The sequence below is a fragment of the Pongo pygmaeus genome, chromosome 1 (assembly GCF_028885625.2).
Source record: "Pongo pygmaeus isolate AG05252 chromosome 1, NHGRI_mPonPyg2-v2.0_pri, whole genome shotgun sequence".
In the NCBI taxonomy this organism is placed as follows: domain Eukaryota; kingdom Metazoa; phylum Chordata; class Mammalia; order Primates; family Hominidae; genus Pongo; species Pongo pygmaeus.
Window position 1 is genome coordinate 167,915,329 of NC_072373.2, and position 4,969 is coordinate 167,920,297.

The 4,969-nt window shown below is 47.0% G+C and overlaps 1 long non-coding RNA gene across 1 annotated transcript; it reads right to left on the reverse strand.

Moving 5' to 3' along the window:
• Positions 1 to 870: 870 nt before the first annotated feature.
• Positions 871 to 2,140, reverse strand: LOC129043788 (uncharacterized). Its single transcript, XR_008504525.1, has 2 exons — positions 1,878 to 2,140; positions 871 to 937 (listed from the first exon to the last, which is right to left on the reverse strand). It is a non-coding gene; the product is annotated as an uncharacterized LOC129043788 (long non-coding RNA).
• Positions 2,141 to 4,969: the final 2,829 nt, after the last annotated feature.

Below are 4,969 nucleotides of genomic sequence, written 5' to 3' on the forward strand. Positions count from 1 at the left end.
AGACAGAGTCTCGCTCTGTTGCCCAAGCTGGAATGTAATGGCACGATCTTGGCTCACTGCAACCTCCACCTCCTAGGTTCAAGAGATTTTCGTGCCTCAGCCTGAGTAGCTGGAACCAGATGTGCACCACCATAACCAGATAATTTTTGTATTTTTAGTAAAGATGGGGTATCACCATGTTGGCCAGGCTGGTCTTGAATTCCTGGCCTCAAGTGATCTGCCTGCCTTTGCCTCCCAAAGTGCTGGGATTACCCACATGAGCCACCACACCCAGCCCCATCATGTCGCCATTTTAAATCCATAACCCTCATTTATTTATCTGATCTTAGGGACTCAGTTGATAATGTGGCTCCCCTTCCTGGGTGAAAGCCTCACTATCCTTGCCCACTTTGGGTCCACTTTGGGTGGTGAACCAGGTATGTGCTTGAGCCCCCTTGTACAGTGGGAGCCAGGTCTACCCTCAGGGCACAATTAACAGCCTCTTCTTTTCAAGTCTGTGTTCACTTAAAAAGTTTGAGACCCTGCCAGCCATCTTTGTTTGGCCAAGTCTACTTGACCCATTGTCAGTTAAAAAATGTTAAGAGTTGGTCCAGGATGAGGCTAAATACAATATGATTGAGAATGTTCCCTGTGTGAATAAAGGCCATGAAGTCTCTTCAGGAAAAAATCGGAACTGGCACATACTCCAAGGCAATTTTCTCTAGGATACCTCTAAGCCTATATAGCACTCTCAGTCCAGAAGCAAAGCTAATCCAGCATAAGAGGTATTGCTGTCAATCAGCCTAAAGAGGAACGGTCCAGAGAGGACCAGGATGATGGAGGGGTTCAGGAGTAACCAAGAAAAAAAAAAGAACACTTCAGATTGCCTCATATGTTTAAACATCTTAGGAGATTTATACTTAGTTCCAGAGTTTGAAAATTAAATAGTGATGGTTACCTAAGAATGGAACAAAACAAACGCAATTATTGACAAAAAACAAAAAATTGTATCATATAAAAAATCACAATGCACTATATGGTTCATTTGGGAATAATATTTACATGGTTCTAATAATGTTAATATTGAGTATTGATCTTAGGCTGGCATGTGTTTTTATCCCCACTATTTCCAGTTGCTGATGTTTTCCTCAAGAATACTCGAATACTAGGCTGGGCGCAGTGGCTCACACCTGTAATCCCAGCACTTTGGGAGGCCGAGGTGGGTGGATCACCTGACGTCAGGAGTTCAAGACCAGCCTGACCAACATAGTGAAACCCCCTCTCTGCTAAAAATACAAAAATTAGCTGGGCGTGGTGGTGCACACCTGTAATCCCAGTTACTCAGGAGGCTGAGGCAGGAGAATCGCTTGAACCCGGGAGGTGGAGGTTGCAGTGAGCCGAGATTGCGCCACTGCACTCCAGCCTGGGTGACAGAGCGAGACTGTGTCTCAAAAAAAAAGAATACTCGAATACCATTTAGTACTTGCTGATGTTTCTCATCGAGAAATTATATAGGCTGGCCATTCATTCTTCCCACCACACTATGAGTCACCATGATCCTTTAACTAATGTCATAATTGGTGAAAAAAGTCTTGATTGGGGCTTTCTTTCTAAAAGGGAACTCGTCCTTATGTCAAAATGCATCCACCCCAGGATGGGGCATCAGCCCATGAAGTGGGACAGCTATACTCCACACTGGGACACCCTGTGGTGTCTGTGATTGTGACTAAGGTCTGGATATGAACAACCCTGAAACATCCAGCTTTTGGAAGTGGGCTCTCCCACAGTAAAATGGACAGGAGTGAGGTGGGTGGGTGGGTGGTGTGATGTCTTCTCATCAGGATTATTTTTAACTGGGCCTTTAGGAACCTGAAAGAACCGTATCAATGTTCTCTTACCGCAAGTGTTAGTTTCCTATGGCTGCTGTAACAAGTACTAACTTTGTGTCTTACAACACAGTTAATGATTTTATAGTTCTGAAGAAGTCTGAAATCTGTTCACCAGCTTACAGTCAGGGAGGCAGCAGGGCTGCACTTTCCTGGAGGCTCTGAGGGGAGAAGTCATTTCTTTGTCTTCTCAGCTTCTAGAGGCTGTCCATTCCTTGGTGATGGCCCCTTTCATCTTCAAAGCCAACGGTGGCCTCCCTCTGACTCTACTTCTGCTGTCAGTCCCTTCTGTGACTCTGACACTCCCACCTCCCTCATATAAGGACCCTTGTGATGACACTGGGGGCACCCACTGGATAATCTCCCCATCTCAACATCCTTGGTTTAATCACATCTGCTAAGTCCCTTTTGCCATGTGGGATAACATTCTCCAGTTCAGTAGATAAAGACATGAACATCTTTGAGGGGCCATTTTTCTGCCTACCACACCAGGGGCTCCAGGTAGTGGGTCTGGTTGCGGGAGGTTGAAGGAGTTGGGGTCAAATGGAGGGGCTATGACCACTACCTTCTCATTCTAAGTTAGAAAAATATTTAGGGTCCTTGGCCAAGGGTTTCCTTCATAGCCTGTCCTCCCAAAGAGCTCCAAACCAGGTGTCTGGATGCCATCCACACCCACCTGTGCCCTCACTTGACACAGAGATTTGTTTAGACTTGCAATTTCACCGTCTCCGCAGATCTGCAGTTCTCAAAATAAATTTCTAGAGCTGCAACTCAGCCTGTTTAGCTAGCATGTCATGGAGAGTCCTGCAGTGTCTTGGGGGATAGAGATATTTAATTTGGCCCTGGTGTGTGACACCTTCTCCTTCTTACCTCCTTCCTCCTGGCCCCCAAGCTTGCATTTACTATAGCTTGTGGGGAGTTAAGAATCCCACTATCCTACTCGTGAATTGCTTGACATCAGGGCATCCTGTGCTACCAGAGCTAGATCCTTGGCAGTGCTGGGATAGCCTCAGGGTCCCCAGGGCCTCTGGCCCCACTTTGGGATGGGAAGGCAAAGAGCCCCGGGGAAGAGAGCCATGAAACCTTCCCTGCTCCCCTTCCGGGCAGAGGCCCGCCTCCTGACTTGGCTTCTTTTTCTGCATTCTCATTTGGTGTTTGACTAGTCACGTGTCTCTGTGGCAGATCAACATGGGAACTCCCCGATGCTGGGAGAAATTTTACATTTTAAATCACTGAGGCCCCAGGGTGATGGGAGAGCTCAGACTTCCTTCAGCTGGCAGCTCTGCTACAGGAGGGATGCTGGTCCTAGGAGACAATTTTGTACCAGAGAGCACCTGGGTGGGGAGAAGGCAAAGAAGACTTGCCCTAGAGTGAAGTTTGAGGTGTTGGATACCATACTGTATTGTTTTGTTTCTGAATTAGACTGTCTATTCCTGGCTTTAAGAGTGTAGAAAAACTCCCTGATTTTTGAGAGATTGTGAAAATTTTACCCACTGAATTGATTTAAAGAGACGGTAGAAAACAAAATAAAACTGCATTTTGATTACAAGTCAGGTATGTTTTGTTCAACACGCCCAATACATTAATTTCCTATATGAGGGCTCAGTAAAAATAAATTTGCCTGCCTGCAGATTCACTAAGCGTTCTCTAACATATCATTTCTGTTAATGCTCTTTTATTTTTATTTATTTATTTATTTGGAGATGGAGTCTCACTCTGTCACCCAGGTTGGAGTGCAGTGGCGCGATCTCAGGTCACTGCAACCTCCACCTCCGTGGTTCAAGTGATTCTTCTGCCTCAGCCTCCCAAGTAGCTGAGATTGCAGGCGCCCACCACCATGCCCCGCTAATTTTTGTATTTTTAGTACAGACAGGGTTTCACCATGTTGGCCAGGCTGCTCTCGACCTCCTAACCTCAGATGATCCGCCCACCTCGGCCTCCCAAAGTGCTGGGATTACAGGCATGAGCCACTGTGCCCAGCCTCTTTTATTTTTTTATTACTATTTTATTTATTTATTTAAGACAGAGTCTTACTCTGCCGCCCAGGCTGGAGTGCAATGGCACAATCTCAGCTCACTACAACTTCTGCCTCCCGAATTCAAGCAATTCTTGTGCCTCAGTCACCCAAGAAGCTGGGACTATAGGCATGAACCACCATGCCCGGCTAATTTTTATATTTTTAATAGAGATGAGGTTTTGCCATGTTGGCTAGGCTGGTCTCAAACTCCTGGCTTCAAGTGATCTGCCCACCTTGGCCTCCCAAAATGCTGGGATTACAGGCGTGAGCCACTGCACCTGGCCTTTTCTTTTTTTACTATTAAAAAAAATTATTTTAGAGACAAGGTCTTGCTGTTACTCAGGCTGGTCTTGAACTCCTGGCCTCAAGTGATCTTTCTGCCTCAGCCTCCCAAGTAGCTGGAATTACAGGCACTAGCCACTGCACCTCGCTTATTAACCCCTTTTAAAATTTCCCCATTGTATGCCTGTTGGGAAATGTACCGGAAACCTAGTTCAAGTGTCCTCCCTTTCCAAATAGCACCCCCTCTTTCAGGCCACTTGATCACTTCAGTGGGGGACAAGGAGTAGACTGGAAGCTGGAAGGATTTCCTCCTCACGAAACAATTGGCCAGTGTGGAAGGCCAGACCATCTGGGCCCAGCACAGAGGCTGCTTTCTTCCAAGAGGAATGCTGAGCACAGAAACACCCTGACCCTTGGCTGTTCCAATCCCTGTTAGGATCCTCTGTTCCGGGGCCCTGGAGTAGGACCTGCAGGTCAGTCCTGTTCTGTGACTGCTGACGGGACCCTGCGTCCTGATGGCAGCTTGGTCTCTTCAGACTGGGGCCCGGCATAATTTCCCTCTCCCCACCTCAGCCTGGATCACTGGCAAGGGAGCAGAGAAACTCTTGAGTAGGTCACTACTTGGACAACTGTCAGGACTGGGGTAGTCATCTCTCATTCAGTGGGCACTGCTGGGGTTCAGGCATTGTACTGGGTGCATCACACCTCAGGTACGTTCACAGAACATTCTCAGCTGTCTCATGAGGTAGATGTTACCATCCCCATTTTGTAAGGAGACTAAAGTCCTGTCTCCATCAGGGAAAAC